Genomic DNA, 26,294 nt, shown 5'->3' with positions numbered 1-26,294 from the left:
ATAATCAAAATAATCAATAGAAAGAAAGACACCAATGTCTAATGGTTGGTCAAGAGACTGGACACATAAAGAGTTGTGCAGGTAGGACACAGAGTGGAACTAGAGAATCATCATGGCTTGGGGTAGAAGGATGGGGCACAGGAACAGCAGGAAATAAAACCAGCTAGCCATGTGAGATGGACTGATTTAGTGATATCTATTGTAACAAAAGTTTAAAATGAAATGAACTGAATAGCACCAGAGAATATGTTCATGGCTACTGACTGTTTTAAGGTAGAAAATCCAAAAGCAACTTTGTACAGTTGTCAGGATGATTATGGCAATGTGATGTTGTGAAAGTGGTCAGTGGCTACTTCCCTGATTGGGCCTCAGGTAAAGGGGAAGGTTTAAGAGTGCCCAACCTTTGGGAGAGCCAAGGTATTTTAAAAATAAACTAATACACGCGTGTCTTTCATTTGTAGATCCAGACAAAGCTCCTGGGAGGGTGTCCACATGCAATCCACCAGGAGCCAAAGCAGTGTAGCCAAACCTCACAGCAACACTAGGACCTTGATAGAGATGCAGAAACTCCATCCAACATCAGACCTAAATAGGAATCTTTTCCTAACCAAATTCCAGATACATTTATAATATCTGAAAATTATCCCGCCTTGGATCACCAAAAGTCTTCTTCCTCTCAAAGACTGAACATGGGTGATGTTTATGGTTTTCCAACCTAACACAAACTAGAACCACCAAGTATGAAAGAACCTCAACAGAACTGCTTCAGTCAAATGAGCCCAAGGGCAAGTCTGAGAGGTACTTTCACATTGATGATGGATCATGGGGACACCTCAGTGTGGATGGTACCACTCCTGGCAGATTGTCATGCATATCATACAGGAGAGCTCAGCAATAGAGAACAGGCCAGTAAGCACAATCCTACGTGCTTCAGTTCTAGCTTCCAGGTTTCTGCTTTGACCTTCTGCCCTGACTTCCTTTTAACGCTAAGGAAAATAGACCATATGATAAAATAAATCCTTTCTTCCCCAAGTTGCTTTTGGTTATGGTTATTGTCACACTATCAGGAAGCAATCAGAACAATGTGTCTACCTCTATATTTCAGATACTGAAATGTCTATTCCCCATATCAATGATCCAAAAAAGTCTGACCTTCAAAAGAAAGGAGTTTATTAGGTAGATCCATGACTGAAATAAATGTGTTCATCAGAGGACATACAGAATTTGATTTCCTATATCCTGTTCTCTGCATGGGATGACTGAGAGAGATTTCTTTGCAACATGAGGTGAGCCTTCAACAGACACCACATCTGTGTGACTCTTATCTTTAAATCTTCAGCCTCCAGAACTAGGATGAATAAAATGTTGTTATCAAATCACTCACCCTGAAGCAATTGGTACACTTAGCCAGGTAAGTCAGGGACAGAAACAAGAGCAGCAGATAGATTAGACAGATAAATGATGTCATCTGCTTATATCAGTTCAATGGAGTTCTGATTACCTCTGCAGGAGAAACTGTCTTCAGCTACTGTAATTTCTCAACAAGAAATGCTTTTCCAAACTATAAGAATAAAATTTAAGAAAAGGAAGTATGAAGAATTCATATGCTAAAACATTTTTAAAATATTCTAAAGATTGATTTCTGATAAGCTTATCAGTAGGATTAAAATACCTTAAAACAACTAATAAACTAATTACACTAACATTATGTCTACTATGACCAAAGACACTTAATCACTGTGTCTATCAATAGGAAAAGTGAATAAATACAAATGTTATTCTGCTATGTTTGTTTTGAAATTTATTCAATTAATGAATGTAAGAAAGTGTCATTTGATGAATCTCTTAAAGAGGACATCAAGAATTTTGCAGGCAAATGGATGGAACTTGAGAATATCACCCTGAGTGACCTAACCCAGATCCAAAAGGACATGCATGATATGTACTCACTGGTAAGTAGATACTAGCCAAAAAGTACAGAGCACCCATGATACAACTCACAGACTATATGAAGTTTAAGAAGAAGGCTCAACTGAGGATGCTTAAATCCCACTTAAAAGGAGGAAACTAAATAATTATCATAGGCAGAGAGAGGGAGAGAAATGGATGGGAAAGGGGAGAGGGAGAGGACCAAATAAATTTAAATGCACAGCCAAAGGGGTGGGAGGGCTAAGAAGACCTCTAAAATGTCCTAGAGACTTGGGATGTGAGATGTTTCCCAATGTTGATGACGTTAGCCAAAATGCCCAACACAGGGTCATCCCCATTGAGTCCCGAGAGTCTCTCACCTACCAGGTTTCTGGAACTTTCTAGAGGGTCTCCCAGCCTGTCACCCCCAGAAGCTGCATATTCCTGTTCATTCTCCTGGTGCTCTGGTTTTCTTCCCTGTTCCTCCCCATACCTGATCCTGCTCCTCCTTTTTCCCTCCCCCCCCTCTACCAGTCTGCTCCCCTCCCTCTGCGCTTGTCAATTTGGCTATTTGTGTGCATAACTTGAGTTCTTTATAAATTTTAGATATTGGCCCTCTGTCTGATGAAGAGTTGTTGAAGATCTTTTCTCAATCTTTTGGTTGATATTTGTCTTACTGAAGGTGTCCTATGCCTTACAGAAGCTTTGAAGTTTCATAAGGTCCCATTAGTCAATTGTTGATCTTAGAGCCTGAGCCATTGGTTTTCTGTTGAAGAATTTGTCACCTGTACCAATGTGTTCAAGGATATTTCCCACTTTCTCTTCTAGGAGATTTTGTGTGCCCTGTTATATGTTGAGGTCCTTGATCCACTTGAACTTGAGTTTTGTGCAAGGTAATAATTATGGATCTACTTACATTCTTCTAACATGTAGACATTCAGTTAGTCCAGCACCATCTGATAAATATGCTTTCATTTTTTCCATTGTATGGTTTTGAGTTCTTTATCAAAAATCAAGTGTCCTCAGAAAACTGGAAATAGTTTTACCTCATGACCCAGATATACCACCCCTAGTCAAATACCTAAACAATGCTCCAACATCCCACAAAAATACTTGCTTAACTATGTTCATAGCAGCGTTTATTCATAATATTCAGAAATTAGAAACAACCTAGATGTCCCTCAGCTGAAGAATGGATAAAGAAAATGAAGTAACCTATGCAATGAAATAATACTCAATTATTAGAAACCAAGACAGTATAATTTTTTCAGGCAAATGGATGGAACTTGAGAATATCATCCTGAGTGAGGCAACCCAGCCCCAAAAGGATATACATGGTATATTCTCACTAATAAGTGGATATTAGTCATAAATTACATGCATCATATTATACTCCACTGTTTCTGAAAGCTAAATAAGAAGAAAGGTCCAAGTGAGGAAGTTTGAATCTCTCTTAGAAGGAAGAATAAAATACTCATAAGAAGCAGATGGAAGGAGGAAACTGGGAGTGGCGGGGTCTGGAAAAGGGAATGGATGATTCAGGATCTAGTGCAGGGAATGACAGGAGATTCTAAGGTCCTGCATCAGCTTGATGAGTGTCCTGAGAAAGGGTAGAATTGGAATAGCTCTGATTTAATAATGTCTCAGAGTCAGCAGTAGATGCAAACTGTCAGTTTAGGTATTCTCTCGTTCCCTGAAGATTCTCAGTATTCTCTATTCTTCAACTTTAGCTTACGCTTAGTAGCTTGAATCTGCAGCATAATTCTTCAGATTACAAGCTTGACAGCCTGATTCCTTCTCCCTCCTCATGCTGTTGTCTTCTTCCAACCAGAGAAACTCAACCCAGTATTTTATTTACTAAAGCTCCATCATCAAGGCTTTGACTATTGTTAATAATTATCATGAAATATTAGACTTACATAAACTCTATGAGTCCCAGATCAATAGTCCCAGCCCCAGTTTCTTCAGAGTAGAACCAAACGCAAAGCCAGAGCACATTTCCTTATAGGTTTACAGAGCCTGTTCTTTACCAGTAACTAGGCTCAGCTCTTGTAGTTTCTTCGTAGAGCAGACAGCAGTCTTTAGTAACTGCTTCCATGTAAGAATAGAAAAGTGACAAACTACTAAAATTAAAATGATTCCTTACAAAGATTGAATTTATGTAAGGAAAACAGCAAAACAGTCAATGCTCCATAATATCTTTCCAGGCATTGGTATCTTCAGTTCTTCGATTGGCTAGAAAAGCACAGTGGTTTGTGTATGCTTCCATATTATCTTTTAATTCTCCAATCTTCATTTCCTCATCCTAGCAATTCGATAGGCTCATGTGCTCTCCTTCTGATACTATTTATTCCTAAATCATATATAAAGTCCTATTCTTTTTTATCCATACGCTTTCTTCCTGAGACCATTCTAAATCTCTGTGCTTGATGTCTCTAAGTTCAACCTGGCTAATCAGTGCACTACATTCACAAAGGACCACGTAAGCTTTTATGGCCTCTGTGGTTATAGTCCCATGGTCCCAAAGGCCAAGCAGAGGGCCTGTTCCTTGTCTCCCACAGAAGCCTCATGACTACCTCCATTCCTCATTCCTGAAAACTGCGTATGTTTCATCTACTATGGTGTGATTAGCTCTGAGTTAAGGGGTTAGTATAGTCCCTAGAAAGAAAGATTGAAAGTAGAGTAGTGAAGACAGCAGCAACTCTGGTGCAACAAGCAACGATCTGCAGGTGTGGGGATCATGGCATCAATGCCCCGGTGATGCTCCAGAGTCATTAACTGTGTCACACTTCCCCTCAGGCAGCCATGACGAAGCTTCTGTAATCTTGTCCAAAAGTTCAGCCAATTCACTTTGCAGGCAGATCTGTTAGCTTTGAGTTTTCACTAAATTACTATGCTCAGAATAAAATTTCCTAAACAATAAATGTATTATTCCAAGTAATAATGTAGATAACTGAGTGTTACCTAATAGTTATAGATGTGTCTAGTGGCTGTGAGTTGCTTTCCACAAAATTTTCAAGCACTTGACTCTAATTAATCATTTTTGGTCTTTTACTTACCTTCTTTCACTAAGAAGAAAAGAATGTCTTTCCTTCTTTCTTTTTTAATATCTGGATTTGTACCATTTTTATAGGTTTACTTATTTATTTTATGAGTACACTGTAGCTATCTTCAGACACACCAAAAGAGGGCATCCAATCTTATTACAGATTGTTGCAAACCACCATGTCATTGCTGGGATTTGAATTCAAGACCTCTGGAAGAGCAGTCAGTGCTTTTAACCACTGAGCCATCTCTCCAGCCCATGAATAAATTTCTATTTCATGAGTATTTGATTTATTTTAAGAATGCAGTATCCCTCTTTTCTGTTTTTCTTCCAAATAAACATTTGTTGACTCTGGTTTGTGATGAAATATGTATGAGACTCTAGTGTGGTTCCGTTGTTTGAATACTTGACCTGCTTAGCATTTGTGAAGTCTTGTGACTTCATAAGTTGAATGTTAGGGTACACTCCTCTAATCCCGTCACTCAGGAGTATAGATAGGGCGATCAATACATCAAAGAAGATCAACCACATAGAGAGGTCCAGGTCAGCCCTGGAAAGTTTCAGGAAACAATGAAATGATGCCAAAATTAAATACATGGATACATAATAAAATAAACACATCAACATAAGTAAGAATTTGCTGCATTACTTTTATGGTAAGAACTTGAATTAAATTAATGTGTCTTCACTCCACCTAGACCAAAGTGTATATTCCTCTCAACTCAAGCTCACGGTGTGGGTGAGTTTACTGTGCTGACTTAGCAAAGCATGGATGTAAGATTTTGCATGGGAGCAAGCATGAGTCAAGACAACTGCACAGCAGAGGTGGCATGGATGACAACTCATAGAAGATGCCTATGCAGAGACCTCTGAACAAACTTCAGCCAACACGGCCTCTGCACAGTCTCTTCCTCAGCATCTGTTACTGCTTACATGACCTCAGAAGGACCCTTCTGAACCTTGAAACTTTCGGCATTTTCCTGAACCTGATAACTGGTGAGATTATAGACTTTGTAATCATAACCACCCTTCACCATACAAAAGGCAATGCATAAATTTGAAGGGAGTGTCGGAGCAGCAGAATCTTTCTGCCTAGGTATTTGTCAAATGTCCTTGGGTCTGCTTTTTAACATGGAGGTCAAATCTGTTTGTATAGTAGGAAAGGAACATGCAGCGCACTGAAAGAAAAGGAATGGGCATTAAAGTGGTGATGTCCTGTCACAACTGTGCTTCATACAATATTAGTTATGTCTGCTACAAATACTATTATCAATTTCATAGAATTTCATTGAGTTAAGTTAAATATAGACTGAAGTATCAACAGTTTTATCTAACTTCAAAAGTCTGTATGTTTAGGGTTCAATTCATTTTATTCAAAGAATAAAAGAAGCGGATACATGTATCATATGTGGTTTGCATTTCTAACATGAAACATTGCCAGGATGAGAGCATGTGGTAAGTACCATTCACCGTAATTGCAATCCTATGAAAATAATCAGTGTTGGTTACTAATACTAAGGCTACAAAAAGCCGAAATAAAATCTAAATAAAAATAAAATATATAGCTTACTTGGATGAAAATATTGTAGGACTTAACATTTCAAAAGAAAATTAGTCACTAAACACAAGTCGTGTTCTTCCAAATGGAATAGGAATTCGTTCCACTTTGGAAATTAGATTGCAGGTTGGGATATTGATAAAACTTTGCAGTAATTTATCTAGTGTACTAATATAAGGTGAATTACAAAACTATGTAAATCACACTAGCACATTAAATGGCCTGATGTTTTTCAATGTTTCAAGTCTTACTCTTTTTATCTTAGCGAAAAGAGCATCATTTGATAGAAGGTTTACATTGTAATTCTTTATGCTTTACCTTGTCAAGTGCAAATGACCTGGGTCAGGATTTATTATATAATCTCAGGAGCATGGAGAGAGGGAAAAGGAAGTGTAGTTTTAATTTGAGTCTGCAAATGGAAATGCTTACCTGAGAGCACTGTTCAATTGTGGAGCCTTCCACATAAATGAGGAAATGCTGTGCCTATGTTCACTAGGATTTCCCGGAGATATACACTAGCAGAACTGACTACTAATTCAAACGAATAGAGATATGCTGACTAGTTCATTTGTTTAATTACAGCATAGGGAATGTCCTAATTTTCTTTTAGATCTTTTACATATTCTATCCTATTTCATGTTATTTCAGTAACAAGATGACAAATTCCAAAAGATAGAAATATAGAGGACATGGTTTATTTCTCTAAGTAAAGCAAAGGATTTATAATATAGCATTTTAGGTTTTTAAATTTTACTTCATTTATTATTATTATTATTGTGGATGTGCATTTAAGAACCTGCATTCATACTACATGTAGTGAGCACAATCATGTTAGGGAACCTTCTGCCTTGACCTGAATTTCTGATACTTTGAGCAAGTGTCTTTTAGCCAGGTTATCTGATTGGCTAAGTATTTTGGTTTTAGTAAAGAAAATTTTAGCAGGGAATTAATAATTGCTTTTAAGTTAGTTTTTTTTCTTAATTTTATGGAACAGAACATTTTTAGTGTAACATAATGTTATGATTTATATTAATGCAAAGGTTACACAATATTTTGTTCACTGTTTATGCTTCAAAATTGCACTGTGTTTGAAGTAGCATAGGTAATCGGTTGTGTCTTATTGTATTTGTAAGTTCTGTGTTGGCACAAAACTTGTCTGTTTGATTCAAAGGAATAGAGCATCACTACTTGTGAACAAAAGGTAGTCAGCACATACTCAGTGAACTAGTCAATTCACATGTAAACCAGAATACTAGTCTGTGATGTTTGAGTATGATAAAAATGTTCAGTAACAATATATTGACTCAGTAGGCTCAATTTATAGCTATATATGTATATACAAATATTTATACTCATGGAAAAAACAGTTAATGAATAAAGGAGCATGTATTTGAAGAAAATAGGGAGGAAAGTATGCTAAGACTTGGATGGGGAAAAGGGAATGGAGAAATGTTATAGTAAAATATAATCTCAAAAACTAAATAAAATAGATTAATTTTGCCTAAAATTGTCGGCGCCAGCACCGACACAGTACCGAGAATCGGGCAAAAGCTTGTGGGATGAAAGAAACACACACACACACAGGTTATTCGTGTCAAGCCAGAAGAGGAAGAGAGCTTCTGGTTTCCTTATTGACCCAACTATATATCCAAAGTACAGCACTTAGCAGGTATCTGCCAAACACAGTGGGGAACCCTGGCTGAGATTCCGGTAACAAAGGACCGGCTATGTGGCCTGAATAAATTAGGGAAATAACCGGGAAGGCCAGCCTAATTCTATGACTCAGGTGAGAAGTACCTGGCCAGACTGTTCCCAGTTGGGGACAAAAGGCTTCCACATGCAAAGGCAGGGCTCAGCAGGGGTCAAACCTTGTTGGAGACCCAGAAGGGTCTTGTTCTAGCTGAAAACATTCCGTGAATGTAAACTTCTTGTGTCGTAAATTACAGGGAGAGGCTTTTGATCCTACAATCTAAGACCAAACAGTGACAAGACAACTAGGCCCAAATCCAATACGGCTCCCACATAAAATGTTTTGTCTATGAAAAAATAAATGTGGGAAAATTTTTATATTACATGTTACTGTCTCTATAATACTGGCTATTTGTAGTAGATGTTCTCAAAAAGGACATGAAAAGAGGAAGCACAGAAAATATTCTTACTATGACTTTAAAGTTGCATCACCAGACTTTGGAGTGGAATACCTCTCCTTTCCAGTCTTTACAAACTCACCAGGCATTACTATCACATTTTGATTATTTTTGAAGATACATGGATTGCCTAAAATTCTAAGATATATATATATTATTACTGCATATATGTCTCTTTAAAGAAAAGTATACAGAGTAGACTGAATTAATTGAAAACAATCCATTATCAAGTTCATCTGAGATTTCCCACTCAGTAATACTTCAAGAAATAACTTTTCATTGTTTATAAATATCTGGCCTAAAGTTGGTTTTATTAAAGCCTGAATGGACTAAGACTTTTTATCCCAACCATTCAAAATTTACATCTATATTTACTTGTAGTTAATTTTCTTCTGACACTACTGTAAGCAGTGCTAAACAGATAAGATGCTAAAAGGGCAGGTTGGCAAAAGGCAACATTGTTCTCTTTGGATTGTCCAGTGTTGGAAGATTTTCACTAGACATTAATTGTATATGATGCACTGGATATAAGTTAATATTTACCATGTACAAAAACTGTGACATGATTTATTTATACCTGTGAATTCATCATAGGTTTTCCTCAACTGCAAACAAATCATTGGGACAAATTTGTAGGAAGCAGTTGCAATATATGCAGAGTCCACCTGGCTGCAATTATACGATAGTTATTGTGGAGGATATAATTCAAAAATTCAGTAGGATTTAATCAAATATTCAATATTAACCCAGCAACAGAATAAATATATAAATGTCCATGAATGGTTAATGGGTTTAAGTATGTACACTAAATTTTCAGGAAATTTGGAACATCAGAGGTTGAGGGATAAAGAAGGTAAAAAATTAGATTGTATAGAAAAGATCTTTACATAATATTAAATTATATATGCATATGTTATATATATTAATATGTTATATATATTCTAGTCAGAATAATCTAGAGTCACAGAACTTACGGAATGTCTATATTGAGGGAATTTATTGTGATGATTTACAGTCTGTATCCAACTATTCCAACTAACACAACAATGTTCAGTTATAAATGGGAAGTCCAAGAATCTAGTAGTTGCTAAGTCCCGTGAGGCTAGTGTTTGAGCTGGTCTTCTGTAGAAGTAGGACCCAACTGATGTGCTGAAAATAAGTGCAAGAAAGGTGAAGAAGAGTGAATCTTCTTTCAATGTCCTTATGTTGGTCTCCAGCAGAAGGTGTGGCCCAGATTAAAGGTCTGTTCCACCATACCTGGATCTGAGACTTGCTTTGTCCCAGGCTGACATTGAACTCAGAATCTTCTTAACTCAATCTCCTGGGATTCAAGGTTTGTACTACCTTACCTGAGCCTAAGCTTTTCCTGGCTACTATGCCTCAAGATATCCATGTCAAGACCCAGGTCAGAAATTTGTATCTTCCACCCTCAAGATCTGTGAGTCCTCCAATTCTGGATTGAAGTTCATTCCAGATAGAGTCATGTTGTTGACAGCCAGTAATAGTCATTACAATGTGTGTGTGTGTGTGTGTGTGTGTGTGTGTGTGTGTGTGTGTGTGTGTGTTTATTGATATGGATATGGATATGGATGTGGATTCCACTTTAGTTTTCTTGCCTTCCTCTTTTCTTCTTCAGTTATCAATACATTTTATCTACAAAGTAACAGGTTCTTGTAGAAACAAGCCTTAGAGAGCTCTTGGTGCAGCTTCTAAGAATTTCGGAGGAATTTGACACTAGGCTAGGACAAGGAAGTAGGCTCAAGATGAATACAGCTGAGGAATGTGTTCTTTGCATTTTGATGTGTCTTGTTAAGACCTTGCATACATTAATCGTGGGAACTTTGTTTATGATTTGTTTGTTCCTTAACTACTCTGTTTAGGACTGACCATATTCTTTGGTTATCATGTCCCTAGAAGGATATAAAAACAGACTGGAGAAAAATAAACCTGCTTCAGCTTCAGCACTGGCTAGAGTCATGTTTCCTTTTTTTTTTTTTTTTTTTACAGTCCAGACTTTATCCCCCTCCTGGTCCACACCTCCTCCCCAGTCTTCCTCTCCAGATCTCCCCACTCCCTGGGGCCTCCAGTGTCTGACTGAGTCATGTCCCTGCAGTCTTCTGTCTTCTGTTGAACAAATGTTGGGGGCTTCACATCAGCTGGTTTATGTTGCCTGTCCTAGAGATCTCAGGGATTCAGGCTAGCTGAAACTGCTGGTCTTCTTATAGGGTCACTCTCCTGCTCAACTTCTTCCAGCCTTTCCCTAATTCAACCACAGGGGTCAGCAGCTTCTATTCATTCAGCTGTGTGTTGGATCTTTCAGAGTGCAGTCATGATCGGCCACTGTTTGTAAGCACACCAGAGCCTCAGTAATAGTGCTAGGTCTTGGGGCATCCCCTTGAGCTGGATTCCAATTTGGGCTTGTTACTGCACCTCCTTTTCCTCAGACTCTCTCCATTTTTGTCCCTGTAGGTCTTTCAGACAGAAACAATTATGGGTCAGAGTATCTAACTATGGAATGACAACCCCATCCTTCCAACTGATGCCCTGTCTTTCTGCTGAAGGTGGACTGTACAAGTTCTGTCTCCCTACTGTAGGGCATTTCATGTAGGGTCCCTCCCTTTGAGTCCTGAGAGTCTCTCACCTCCCAGGTCTCTGGTACATTCTGGAGGGACCCCCACCTCCTACCTTCCAAGGTTGGCTGTTTCCATTCTTTCTGTTGGCCCTCAGGGCTTCAGTCTTGTTTCCCCACATCCAAATACCTGACCATGTTCTCTGTTCCCTTTCTCATCTAGTTCCCTCCCTCCCTACCCTCTCCTGTGGTTGCTTTCTTCTCCCTCCCAAGTAAGATTGAAATAATACCAAACATCCTATTAGATCACCATGGGCTACAGCTGGTCATCAATAAAATCCAAAACAACAGAAAACCTACAAACCCATAAAAACTGAACAACTCTCTACTCAATGATAGCTTGGTCTGGGAAGAAATAAAGAAATTAAAGTCTTCCTAAAATTCAATGAAAATGATGACACAGCTTACACAAACTTATGAGAAACAATAAAAGCAGTGCTAAGAGAGAGCTCTTAAGTGCCCTAGTAAAGAAATTGGAGAGATCATACACTAGCAACTTAACAGCACACCTGCGAACTGTAGGAAAAACACACCCAAAAGGAGTAGACTACGTGAAATAGTCAAACTCAGGGCTGAAATCAACCAAGTAGAAATAGCAAGAACTATACAAAGAATCAACAAAACCAAAGCTAGTTCTTTGAGAGATTCAGCAAGATAGATAAACCCCTAGACAAACTAACTAAAGTGCCCAGAGGCAGCATCCAAATTACAAACTCAGAAATGAAGAGGGAGACACAACTGAGGAAATTAAAAAAAAAAAAAAATCATCAAATCCTACTACAAAACCCTATATTCAACAAGACTGGAAAAATATAGATAATATGGATAGTTTTCTAGACAGATACCACATACCAAAGTTAAATCAAGAACAGGTAAACTATCTAAACAGGCCCATATCCCATGAGGAAATACAAGTCATTAACCCCACCACCACCACCACCCTACCTCCCAGTGTAGGGGAATGTCAGGTGGGGAGGGGGGAAGGGTGGGTGGATGGGTGGAGGAAAAGGGATAAAATTTGAAATGTAACTAAAAAAAATAAAAAAATAAAGAAACAAAAATTCTCCCTACCGAAAAAAGCCCAGGGCCAGATATCTTTAGTTAAGAATTCTACCAGACAGACATTCAATGAAGACCTAACACCAATATTCCTCAAACTATTCCATAAAATAGAAACAGAATGAACATGACCTAATTCATTCTACGAAGGCACAATTATTCTGATATCTATACCACACAAGGATGTAACAAAAAAATACAACCTCAAGTCAATGTCACTTTTGAATCTGGATGCAAAAATACTCCATAAAATTTTTGCCAGCCAAATCCAAAACCACAAGACCATCACTCACAAGAGTCAAGTAAGCTTCATCCCAGGGATGCAAGATGGGATCTCATAAAACTGCAAAGCTTCTGTAAGGCAAAGGACACTATGGTTAGGACAAAACGGCAACCAACAGATTGGGAAAAGATCTTTACCAATCCTACAACAGATAGAGGGCTTATATCCAAAATATACAAAGAACTCAAGAAGTTAGACCACAGGGAGACAAATAACCCTATTAAAAAATGGGGTTCAGAGCTAAACAAAGAATTCACAGCTGAGGAATGCCAAATGGCTGAGAAACACCCAACTAAATGTTCAACATCTTTAGTCATAAGGGAAATGCAAATCAAAACAACCCTGAGATTTCACCTCACACCAGTGAGAATGGCTAAGATCAAAAACTCAGGTGACAGCAAATGCTGGCGAGGATGTGGAGAAAGGGGGAACACTCCTCCATTGTTGGTGGGGTTGCAGACTGCTACAACCATTCTGGAAATCAGTCTGAGGTTCCTCAGAAAATTGGACATTGAACTACATGAGGACCCAGCTATACCTCTAGGGCATATACCCAAAAGATGCCCCAACATATAAAAAAACACGTGCTCCACTATGTTCATCGCAGCCTTATTTATAATAGCCAGAAGCTGGAAAGAACCCAGATGCCCTTCAACAGAGGAATGGATACAGAAAATGTGGTACATCTACACAATGGAATATTACTCAGCTATCAAAAACAATGACTTTATGAAATTCGTAGGCAAATGGTTGGAGCTGGAAAATATCATCCTGAGTGAGGTAACCCAATCGCAGAAAAACACACATGGTATGCACTCATTGATAAGTGGTTATTAGCCCAAATGCTTGAATTACCCTAGATGCCTAGAACAAATGAAACTCAAGACGGATGATCAAACTGTGAATGCTTCACTCCTTCTTTAAAAAGGGAACAAGAATATCCTTGGCAGGGAATAGAGAGGCAAAGATTAAAACAGACACAGAAGGAACACCCATTCATAGCCTGCCCCACATGTGGCCCATACATATACAGCCATCCAATTAGACAAGATGGATGAAGCAAAGAAGTGCAGGCCGACAGGAGCCGGATGTAGATCTCTCCCGAGAGACACAGCCAGAATACAGCAAATACAGAGGCGAATGCCAGCAGCAAACCACTGAACTGAGAACGGGACCCCCATTGAAGGAATCAGAGAAAGAACTGGAAGAGCTTGAAGGAGCTCGAGACCCCTTATGAACAACAATGCCAAGCAACCAGAGCTTCCAGGGGACTAAGCCACTACCTAAAGACTATACATGGACTGACCGTGGACTCTGACCTCATAGGTAGCAATGAATATCCTAGTAAGATCAGCAGTGGAAGGGGAAGCCCTGGGTCCTGCTAAGACTGAACCCCCAGTGAACGTGATTGTTGGGGGGAGGGTGGCAATGGGGGGAGGATGGGGAGGGGAACACCCAGATAGAAGGGGAGGGGGAGGGATTAGGGGGATGTTTGCCCGGAAACCGGGAAAGGGAATAACATTCGAAATGTAAATAAGAAATACTCAAGTTAATAAAAAAAATAAAAAAATAAAGATTGGTTCAATATAGGAAAATGCATTAAGGTAATCCACCATATAAACAAACTCAAAGAAAAGAATGAAATGATCATCTCCTAAAATACTGTAAAACCAATTGTCTTTCTTTTTAAATCCTCACTGGCTCCCTCGAGACCCTGTTCATTGACCGAGCTGGCTTGGTCATATCCTGAATAGTGTGTGTATTTATAACTGACTGAATTTATGACAGCTTCAATAAATGAATGGTTGGTCAAGATCTCGGAATCCCAGGAATATGGTTCAGGATATATCAAACTTATATAAACTTATGTTTTATAAGACATTTGCTGTACTAATATGTTATCTACACTCACATAAAGACCCATTGTCGTAAAAATTAAAAAAATTGTTTGCTATCAGTTCCAGCAAGTCAGATCTGCTCACTCTGGCTCCTACTCTACCAGTGGTTTCCAAGCTGCCCTCTACCTGCAGTCTGCCTTTTAACCGCCCTCTCCTTGTGGTCCCCTAGACAGTAGTTACCACACCTGGCACGCACACACACACACACACACACACACACACACACACACACACACACACACACCTCCTGCTGCGGGCCCTGAGAGTCTCACTCTGTGTTGGCCACAGAGGCAGATCCACAAGCTCCAAGTGCCTCTCAGCTGCCTGGTAAAATCAAGGATCTAGAAACTTGTAATTTAGCCACAAGATTTATATGTTAATTTCTCAATCTGCAATTCATTCACAGAAAAAAATTCACTTCCAATTGACAAAGATATAACCACCCAGCGAGACAAGATAAAATCGATCTGGTTCACCTAAATCTGAACCATCCTCCTCTGTAGACTTCCTCTTGATCACTCTCCTTCCTCCTCTCTCCTGCCTTAGAAAAGCTTTGTCCCTGCCCCACTCTCTACTGTCTAATCATGTATCACCTTGACACCAACCTACAAAAACCAAGCTCTTAAAATAAGTTTTAATCCCTTTAGTCCATCTGGTATTAGATTTAATCTAATACAGCCTCACTCAGAATGTCCTGCCCCTGTCAGTACCTTTTTTATTTCCCTGTGAATATGTTGAAATAAACATGTACCCTGGTCCCTCTAATTTCCGGGAATCTTCTTTGCTCTTCGATCTTCTGGGGTTATTTTATCTTACAATGTTCATTCACACTTGGTGGTACTCGCTGGCCTTCTATCTCAGTGGCTCTTGACCAGCCCTGTTTCCATAATCGATCAGGGCATTCTCCTTTGCAGTTCTCACCATGCAAAATTACTTTTCTTACTGACTCATTTACATATTAATGATCTTCTCACTTCACCTGTATATAAGTTTTATTATGACATTTTTGTCTACTGCTTTGCTAATTTTCTGCCCCGGTCTCCGTGCCATTTTCTGTTGTTCCCTTTGTCTTCTCTAGAATCTCCTTGTCTCCTTCCATGTGGCCTGAATTCTATTATCCTCTTTTCCTTTCTTCCCTACTTTCTGTCTAATTGTCCCCGCCAGCGGGGACCCAGTTATTCAGGGTCCCGAAGAGGCTTTCTACCTGTGGGCCAAAATGGGGGTGAAGAGAAGAAGGAGACCAAGCAAGAGTTCTGTTGTCAAGGTCTCGTTTATTGAGAGGAATGTACAGCATTTAAAGCTCTGAGGCAGGAAATGAAGCAGGAACTGAAGCTTAGGGTGGGGGAGTTTGGGAAGTGCCCAAGGATATAAGGTGAATCACTACACTGCAAGATATCCTCCTATAACAAAGAGGCAAATAGTCTTCCGGGACATGTTCTTTGAAAAAGGTCGAACCCTTCTCAGGAATCTGCTCAGGGACATCCGGTGTTTTGCTCAGGCTGAAACATCCTGTCATTGCTCCCAGGGTCTTCCTGGGAGAGGCTCTTAGTTCAACAACCTCAAGTCTGTATGGCAGTCAACTCAAGGTTAAACCTCTGTGGCCATGCAGCCCAGAGTCAAGTAGCCACCTTGAGCTAAGCAGTCACTAAGCAGCTAGGCCCAAATCAATCGCTCACTGCATCTCCCCGTTATTCTTTTTTTTTAAAAAAAAGGACCATTAGGTGGAAGTAGTGGTCTGAGATAGATCAGACATGCCTCACAGAGTGCCCAGCTCGGCCATGGCGAGCCACTCTTTACAGTTAGGACTGCACCCCAATGGCTAGGAATGAACATGCTGTAACACACCGTTCTGGGCTATCATGTGTGTTATTGGGGGAGGAACTGGGCAGAGGAGCATTTGACCCGGCCAATTTTTAAATGGGGTGTAGCCACCTCTGTCTTAGGATCGACCTCTCAACCCCAGCCTTATCTGTCATAGGATCACCTTGTCGCCCCCAAGGCACCATGTCTTAGATTGGTCAAGGGTCAGAGAAGTTGCCCGTCCTGAGGATAGCTACATTGGATCATCTTCTCATTCCTCTTACTTGAGCCCAGGGCGAAAGAGTAGGAATAGATGGCATTAATATAAGAGATTGTAGAAATTGAGCCTCTCCCGAAGTAGTGGGCACCTCATCTGGTTCTCCTCAGCTGCTATGGCCATACCACCAAGGGCCTAGTCAAGCCTCTCCTGTAATAAAATTTAGAATTCCCAATTGTTAGCAACTACTCCAGAAAGTTCACCCACTGTGTTTGCCTAACAATAGATTGGGGGACAGGTAACTCCAGACACTGCAGACACAATGGCTGCAGCAGTAATGGCTGCTACAAAAGCAGCGAAAGTGCCAAGGTCTTTCCCAGGACAGTTCAGGATCAGTCATTCTTCTCTGGAACAACCAGCAGCAAGGAACTCTGCCCCGTTATATAGATCTCAGAACAACACCAGTTAAGGCAGCAAGAGTCACCAGGGGAATGAGGGGGGATCTTCTATCTTCCTCTCAGGGCAGAGGAATGACTCCAGGGACCCGAACCAGGAGAGCTGAATCTTCATGCTCCCAGGATCAGCATGTCTCACCAGCCACTCAGGCAGCTGGCATACTCTTGTAGCATCCTGTAGAAAAAACACAAAGATTCCCTCTTCCCCATATAAAATATCTGAACAGGATCATGCCAATATGTGGACCTTTCTATTTCACCTAGGCAGAAGTATGCCTAGTTGTAGGGTGCCATAAACACCAAACAAGAGTTCCTTGGCATACAAATTTTAACATTGAAATAAAAGGAGTATTATTTAGCATACAGGGGTAACTCCCCCTTTTTATTTATTAAGATATTGTTAAGATATTATTTATTAAGATAAGTCCTTGAGGATTAAATTGAGGACATTGAGCACTTGTATTTATAAATTGACTTGTATACCAAATTATTGTTTTGGTGATATAAAGAATGAGATTTTTTGACTGTTTCTATATAAGGCCTATAATCTGCCTGGTATCATTGTCCTCCCTTGCTAAGGGGTCTAGGCAATCAGTTTGAGTTCTTAAATGATCTATTAAGGAACAGTACTTAGTGCTCTTAACCATTAAGCCATCTCTCCAGCCCTCACCAGCTTTTATTTACCTAAACATAAGCATTAATTAGAAATGCCAAATCCTATAAATACTGTCCAGATTCAGTCTTACTAGAAATCCCTGAGCCGGCAGGGTGAGGCTGGGCGTTGAAAGTAAGCAAATGGAGCTTCCTCTTTTCGTGAGGGTGTGTTATCAACTCCATTACCATTTTCAAAGAGCTGGGTCTATGGTTTTGTTTAGTTCTCTGAGCCAGAGCACTGAAAGGACAGTGAGTTGTCAGACATTCACACTGAAATCATCACTCACTGATTTCAAGTAGAAAACTTGTCTCCAATAAAGCATTCATAATTGTAATCAATTAAACCACAAGCCACACATTGGTTATCAGCATATGAATTGAAAGCTTGATTTTAACATTTAAAAAACAGTGGCTACAGCACGTAATTTTAATAGTCTGTGTTGAAGCAGGGGAAACTCAAGAGAATAAACAAGTGATCCAATCATACATGTAGCCTTTTCATTAGATGAACCACCTATAAATACACTAAGCGATATTCTATGGGTTGCATGCACAAATTTACAGTAAATAGAAAAAGCATGCAAAGAGTAAAATTATCAATTTTGCCTGAAAATTTCTATATGTAATAGGCCAAATATCAGTATTTTGTAATAACTAATTAATTGCTGTTTGGAATAAGATATGTTTTACCAGGTTTCTTTTTAAAAATACTTCCATGACTCTAGTCTACAATTTTGTACTAATAATACAAAAGCTTTATCTCCAATGAGGATAATAAACAAAGGCCTAAGTCCTCTGGTAAGGTGAGGTACTTAGCCAATTAACATATCCTTAGAAGCTTAAAATTAGCTTCAAATATTCTTTTTCTGGAGTAGTGCAACAGCTACTCCCAAATATTAAAGCTCATGTTGAGAGCAAAGGTTTGTAGTAAAAATTTCCATATACACTGAAAGATTCAAGGTTCTAACTTTTACATTGAAGAAGCAACAAAATTACATAATATAAGGCTATTATCCATTCTTTTGTAAAATTTGTAATGATATCACTTTATGGGCTCTCTAAAATCATAAGCAAGCTCCTAAATGAAAAACTCACAATCGCCAGGACGAAATAATTTGCATAAAACAATCCTCTAAATCTACATTGAAATGGCAGTTGGAGTAAGCAAACTGGCTGTACGTTCTCATAAGTTCCAAAACCTCATCAATCCTTTGTAAATCCTGTAACAATCTCTACCTGTTTGATTCTCTCTTTTTTTTTTAATTATAAATAAGTTTGAGTTAGTCAATGTAACACTGGGCAATCCTTAATCACAATCTTAAGCTCTTTGTAACACCAGACAGCCACAACTTTGGGAAGTCACCTGAGTTCTGAGTATGTGATAGGCAGCTGCCCTGGGGCAGTGGAATTAGCATCAAAATACAGGTAACTTCAGGGCAGACCACAACTTCGGAAATACACCAAGTCTGTCCTTCATGCTACTAAGTTTGACAAAGAGACATTGCCCTAAAATCTTTTAGAAGCCTGGTTTCTAGAATAAGAGTTCCATAAAAATATTACCTCAATTTAGACCTGTTTCCCTAGGTTGGCCCATGTCACATGTTGTCTAGAATGACTTCATCCAAATTACAGTTTTAAGCCAACTTTCTGTTACCAATGTTACACCTTTTTAACCATATCTAGTAATTTAAAAGCCAATAGTCCATAACCAAGGCATGTAGAGCATATTTATACATTTAAAACCAATCAGAAACAAAATTGAAGTGGCCACACATGGCTTTTAATATTTACACCAAGCACCATTTTTAGTTTTCTAGCTGTGATTTTTAAGAGAAGCACCTTGTCACCTGTTGAGTCTAATAATCAGCTCCTGCAGACGCTCACCCCTGGGCACCTTCTCCAGCTGACCTAAGCTCCTAGCTTTAGGTATAGGGCTCCAAAGGCCGATTGAAACTGTTTTTTATTCATTTGTTCCTTTTTGAAACGAGTTAAAACCAAGTCAAGGTGTGAACGACCGCAGATAAAGTTTTTACCATTTTTTCTTTTGAACACGTAAAACATAAAACATTTAAGCAAATTTTAGAAACAAAAACCACAGACATAAACTGACAGACATGGAGAGCTTGGTGCACCAAGGACAGACAATGACATAGAAGGAAAAAAAACTAGATGGTGTCCCACCAAAGGGACCTACATATCCTACCTATGGAACCCAGAACCAGAAATAAGCATTTCTCCAATAGGAGCCAGCAGAGAGGCAGGACGTCTCCCTGCTTTCCTCTGTTCCTAGGAGAGCTCTGAAAAAAGTTTTCTCTTTCTCAAAGCATCTGCGGAGTCTGGCAGGACTGTTTTCCCAAGCCATTCTCTCTCATGTCTAGGGTGTAAACTATCTCTAGTCAGGGTCCAAAGACTAAAACATAACTCTAAAAGAACGCATACACAAAAACACTTTACCATTACTTGTCCTTTTTATTACAAGTTTTACTTACGCTAGCCCAAATCATCAAGGCCTTTTTAGCCCATCTTTACCCCCAAGGACACTTTTTCATCAACAAAACAAAAAAAAAATTGATTAAATCCTTTTCTTAACTCTTTCCTCTCTCCCTGAATGAGCGCTTTGATCTCCTATGAATCAAACCTCCTTAGACAATACCTTCCCCATGGCGATGGGACGACACTTATTAAACCGGTCTTACCTCCTCTCCAGTGATGCACGAGCGATGCAGCCTGAGAGTCCTTAATCTCTCCAGGATCTCCTGTCTCCGTTGTCCGTAGTTGGCCTTCGTGCATTGGGTCCCTGTTCGGCGCCACTTGTCCCGCCAGCGGGTCCCAGTTATTCAGGGTCCTAAGAGGCTTTCACCCAGGGCCAAAATGGGGTGAAGAGAAGAAAGGAGACCAAGCAAGAGTTCTGTTGTCAAGGTCTCGTTTATTGAGAGGAATGTACAGCATTTAAAGCTCTGAGGCAGGAAATGAAGCAGGAACTGAAGCTTGGGGGGGGAGGAGTTTGGGAAGTGCCCAAGGATATAAGGTGAACCACTACACTGCAAGATATCCTCCTATAACAAAGAGGCAACAGTCTTCCGGGACATGTTCTTTGAAAAGGTGGGAACCCTTCTCAGGAATCTGCTCAGGGACATCCGGGTGTTTTGCTCAGGCTGAAACATCTGTCATTGCTCCCAGGGTCTTCCTGGAGAGGCTCTTATTCAACAACCTCAAGTCCAGGCATGGCAGTCAACTCAAGGTTAAACCTCTGTGCCATGCAGCCCAGAGTCAAGTAGCCACCTTGAGCTAAGCAGTCACTAAGCAGCTAGGCCCAAATCCAATACGGCTCACTGCATCTAATGATCTCCCACTTTCCCCGCCTTACCTGTGTTCACACCCTTAGTTGTACAAGCCAGCTTCCTTTCCTTCTTTGTGAGCTACATAGAGTGCACAGGTATCATGTATCAAATATTTCCTCCCACTCTGAATGCTGTCACTCCAGTATGTTGATGTTGAAAAGGATTTTAATTTCCTTTGTCAATTTTCAAGGACATTTCCTTTGTTCTTAGGGTTGTTTAGACAGTATTTGCCTGTGCCTATAAGTTGAAGAAGTTTCAACCTTTCTGGTCTTAGGTTAAACTCTGTTAAATTTTGCATTGCTATTGTTCAGAGTGAGAGATTTGAGTACATTTAATTCTGCTTGAATGGTGTGCTTTTGACATTTTTTGTCAAAAATTAACTGACCATAACTGTGTGGGTTTATTTCCGATTCCTTTTTCTATTCTACTGTTCCACACGCCTGTTTTCGTTTCTTCACCATGTTGTCTTTGTCAGTATGACTACATTGTATAATTTGGAGTCATTTGTGAGAATTGTAGCATTGTTCTTTCTGTTCATAATTGCTTTGGCTGTTCAGGGTAGTTGACAGTTCCATACAAATGTGTAAATTATTATTTTAATTATAGTGAAGAATGCCATTAGAAGTTTAAAGAACTTTGTTGAATTCATACATTATTTTGAGTAATATTATGTTCATAATATACAACTCGTCTATGAATATCAAGTTCCTTCTCTCCTTATATTACTTGTTAGTTCCTTATAAAGCATCTTGGACTTGTTTTCATTTGTTTGTTTGTATTGTTTGTTCATTGTTGCTTTTTGTTTATTTTGTTTTTTTACTGCAGAGATCTTTTATCATCTTAGGTTAGTTCCTCAATATTTTAAGGGTTTTTATTAAAAATAGTTTAATTTTTGTGAATTTAGTACATGGGTACTCCATTTTCAATATTTCTACCTCATTCTCTTCTCTTCCAACTCTTCCCGTATTCTTCCAAATCCCTCCCAATTTTAGGGTCTCCTCCTTTGACATTATTATTGTTAAAGATAGCACATATTACTTGTACATAAAAACAGCGCATTGAGCCTATTTATTATTGATCGTATGTACGAATCCTTATGATGACTCTTGAAATTGCCTAAGCTAGCACTAGGAGCCAGAGCACCACGATGTTTGCTCTGAGATAGTGTCTTCTATCTATGATAGGGAGTTACATCCATGGACTCTTTAAAATATGGTCACCTAAATAAGACCGCCACAACACCAAATGGCATCCAAATGCAGATGAGAGAAATCTCACAAGGCAGTTTAAATCCCACAGTGAGGACCTACAGGCAATTGATGGCTTTTAAACCTGGGGAAAAGAATCGATGTGCCCCAAAAATGATCCGATGGATTTTATGTAATGGGAGTAGAGTACAATACTGCTGAAGATGGGATGAGGGAGTGATAGGTGAAAAAAGGAAGAAAAACGAAAACAAACGCTCAACAAAACAAACAACGAACAGGGCAAAGAAACATCAGTCCCACTGGAGCTGACAGAGGAGACCATGCTTGTGGAACATAGCTCCCCTTCCGTGGTCTTGCAGATAAGGACCCAGAGGAAAACTGAGGTTTTCTTTCTCCTTTGCTTTAGGATCCCTGCTGATTCAATTCTGCAAGTTTGAGGGGAAACCCTGGGCTGGCAGTAGCTCACAGCAAGTGATATAGACAGTCAAACACAAACCCTGTTTTTTTGGGTGCTCATGTAAACCTTTAATATTTTACAGTGAGCACAGTAGGCACTTGTGAGGGAGGTAAATTGAGAGTAGAATTGTAACAAAGATTGAAAGTAAGAGAAAGAAGATTCATCATATCCCTAAGAATGAGTAGGCATTATATGCACAGAAGAATATATTTTAAAAATTACTAGGCATTGTAAATTAAGGTGTAAATAACAGCCTCAATTACCTCTTCAGGAATAGTGTCTTGAATAGGCAGTGAGTCAGAAATTATCTTTAAAAGCTAATATATAAATTAACATTAAAATTAATGTTCTGTCATGATTTAGTTTTGAGTCTAATTGCAGGCCAACTTATAATAGTTAGCTGTTTGTACTTTTATGCTGCATTGTTTAAAGCCAGTAATGCCTTTTGAATCATTATTGTACCCAGATTGAACTTGGTAATAGTATATGCTTTGTGGCATGGCTGTTAGATTTGAGTTAATCTGCCTCTGTGTGTGTGTGTGTGTGTGTGTGTGTGTGTGTGTGTGTGTGTGTGTAGTGTGTATATATATATATATATATATATATATATAGTCCCATATATATAGCTAGTCATCCAAACCATATGCCTAACATCCTGAAACATATCACTAACATGAAAGATAAAATCATTTCCATAACAATCCTTCAGATCTCTAGCTACTATTTTAAGAAATTGTTAATTGGAAGAAGTTTTCCAGCTAAGTAATATAGCGAATGATACATAGAAAAATTCAAAATAGAGTCAATAGCCATTGTAACCTAACAGAAGATTCTAAGTATTTTGCAGCACTTTTGAAACGTAAGTACAGCCAGAATAAATTATCTTTAAAAATCACTAACATTAAATTATTTTATTCATGGCACATGGATTTATAAGTTAAATATAAGGAAGGTTGAATAAATACACAGCAGCTGAGGTTTGATCTAGACTATAGCTTCATCTTTCTTTTATTCAAATATAAAGTTACTAACTGTAGAGTAGAATGAAGTGTTGGAAACACTTTCTAAATTGGATCTTCTCTCTTTTATTGTTTTGTCAATTAAGACTCTAAGTCTTTGATGTAATCCCCTCTGACAACTCGTTTTGACACAGAGCTGTCAGATATTATCTATTCCAATAAGACATGACAGTCCTAAGATTAAACTATCACTTCCTTGTGAAGATGGCAAGGCTGCATTCATAATTAGTATGCATGGGTTGATGGGCCAGACATTTGCTGCATGCTTTCAAATAAAAAGACTAATTAACTGTAAGTTAATATTTATAAGCCAATCTAGTGCCTGCATTTGACTATATATATATATATATATATATATATATATATATATATATATATATAGATGCTTCTGTCAAAGAAAAACAATAAACTAAGATTGTCTTTCCTTGGAAGAGGGACGAGCAGTGAGAGGTGAAATAAAATAAGTTCTGAGTTTGCATTTCTTTTTTTGTGGTTTCAATTATTTTACTGTAATTATTTAGGACATGCTTTTGAAAACAGGAAAATATTATTTAATGCTGAAGTTGAAAACAATGCTCACCTTCTACCTTTCTTTGTGATTTCATACAAGCGTATAATATGGAGTTAGAATCTGATAACATTATTTTTCTATCTCAATGTTTGCATCATAATTCCTCCAAAAACATTATCCTGGACTCAGGCCACCAGAATGTCCTCTAGGCTTCCTAATACACACAGTACCTATAGAAAAACCCTCCTAACTGCAGTAATAGTGCAAAGCATAAAAAATTATAAATATGCTTTTACATACAAAAAAAATATATGAGTTCAAGGCCAGCCTAGTTTGCAGAGTGAAATTCAGGATAGCTGTCCTATCAAACCAAAGACCAAGAAAAGAGACAAGAATATGCATTAGATCTTCAGATATAAATATAGTCCTCATTACTCATCAAGGAAACTTCTCTGCTATAGACAGAAAGCATTAAAGAGCCATGGTGAATCAAAACGTAGAGCTGTGGACTCCAGTCCCAACTGATTGATAACAGTTTAAAGTAACTCCAACAAACCAGGCTGAGGAAAACAATGTGAAGAGGATCTGAAGCATCGTTAAGGGTAAGAGGACAAGTGAGTGTGTTGTGAGATTATATTTTAGGAATGCAAGACACTACACCCAGAACTCTTATCAACATAATTGACTAAATTAGAATAACAGTATACATGATGAAGTGAGATGGGGAAAATCCCAGGAGGCTCCACAAAGAACAAGAGGCACCAGGCAAGAAACAAGGAGAATGAAAGCTATAGTCTTCCCAGCCAAAAACATACCAACTAGTTATCATATACCAAAGAGTGAGCTCTGTAAAGCTGGACATAAAATGTATATAATTTCTATACACATAACATTTATATATGTATGTATGTGCATATATATATAAAACATGCTCATATACAGAATAAATAAGTTTTACCTATTTATTTAGGAGTACATGTATATGTATATATATATATATTTCTATATATACAACATTATATAGATATATTCATGTATGTAATAACAATTAACAAAAATAGAGGCTATGAAAGAGAGCAAGGAGCAGTACATGGGAAGGGGGTGAGGAAAAGCAATGAAAAAATGATGCAATTGCATAATAATCTCAAAATATAAAAGAAGTAATAAAAACTACAAAAATAAAAATGATATAACTGCCGTATTAATTTCAGATTTAAATGTTTAGCAATAAAAAATAAATATATGTTAATATTTTAGATATGCCATTGTTTACTTGAAAGTCAGCTCTCCCTTACCCAGTCTGTAAGAATGAGGTAGCACATTCCTTTCAAAGAATATTGCACATACTGATTGTATATAAAAGACGGCAGCCAAGATAAAGTGAGGGTGGATTTTCTACTCAGCAAAGTCTCTAAAACAGATCATCACATCACATCCTGTCTGCTGTGCACTGCTCTGTATAATACGTAGAATCCATGTATTCTGACTGATTCTGGACTTCAACCATGTAGGTAGGCTAACTTTTATGACTACAATATAGCATTGCAGTCATTGAAGCAGTCCTTCATAAGTGGTCTATTTGGTAAAGAGCAAGTATCTCAGAGCTATGTTCTTAGCTTAAGTTCAAATACATCATTATTAACCTGTGTTAATACATACATTTTAATCTTCAATTTGATTTCTGAGATATGTCTTATTCTCAGGATCAACGGAGATAATATGTTAAGAAAAAGACAGAGAAGCAAAGAGCAATGAAACTCTGAGAATTATGTTTTATAAATTTTGCTGTGAGTTCAACTACATAGTCATTTTACCGGCATTTTTTGGGGGAGAATCCAGTGCACCATTACTTAATACAATTAGAAACAATTTTGTTAGTTAACCTGCAAAAATGGAGTTACCTATAGGCTATCTGCTTAGGTGCTCCAGAGTCCATTTCTTGGCTTCTTCTTTCCAAATGCAAATTCGAATTTTCTGCTACATTGCAGCAGGGCTCTGTTAAAGGTAATCCATTTGCTGAAGCTTCAGTGAGTTAATAGCCTGCTAGCATTCTAGCATTTCCTGTCTGGCTATATCTGCTCTACATTTTGCAACTCCTACCTGT

The sequence above is a fragment of the Rattus rattus genome, chromosome 11 (assembly GCF_011064425.1).
Source record: "Rattus rattus isolate New Zealand chromosome 11, Rrattus_CSIRO_v1, whole genome shotgun sequence".
NCBI lineage: Eukaryota > Metazoa > Chordata > Mammalia > Rodentia > Muridae > Rattus > Rattus rattus.
This window is presented reverse-complemented; position numbering follows the sequence as displayed.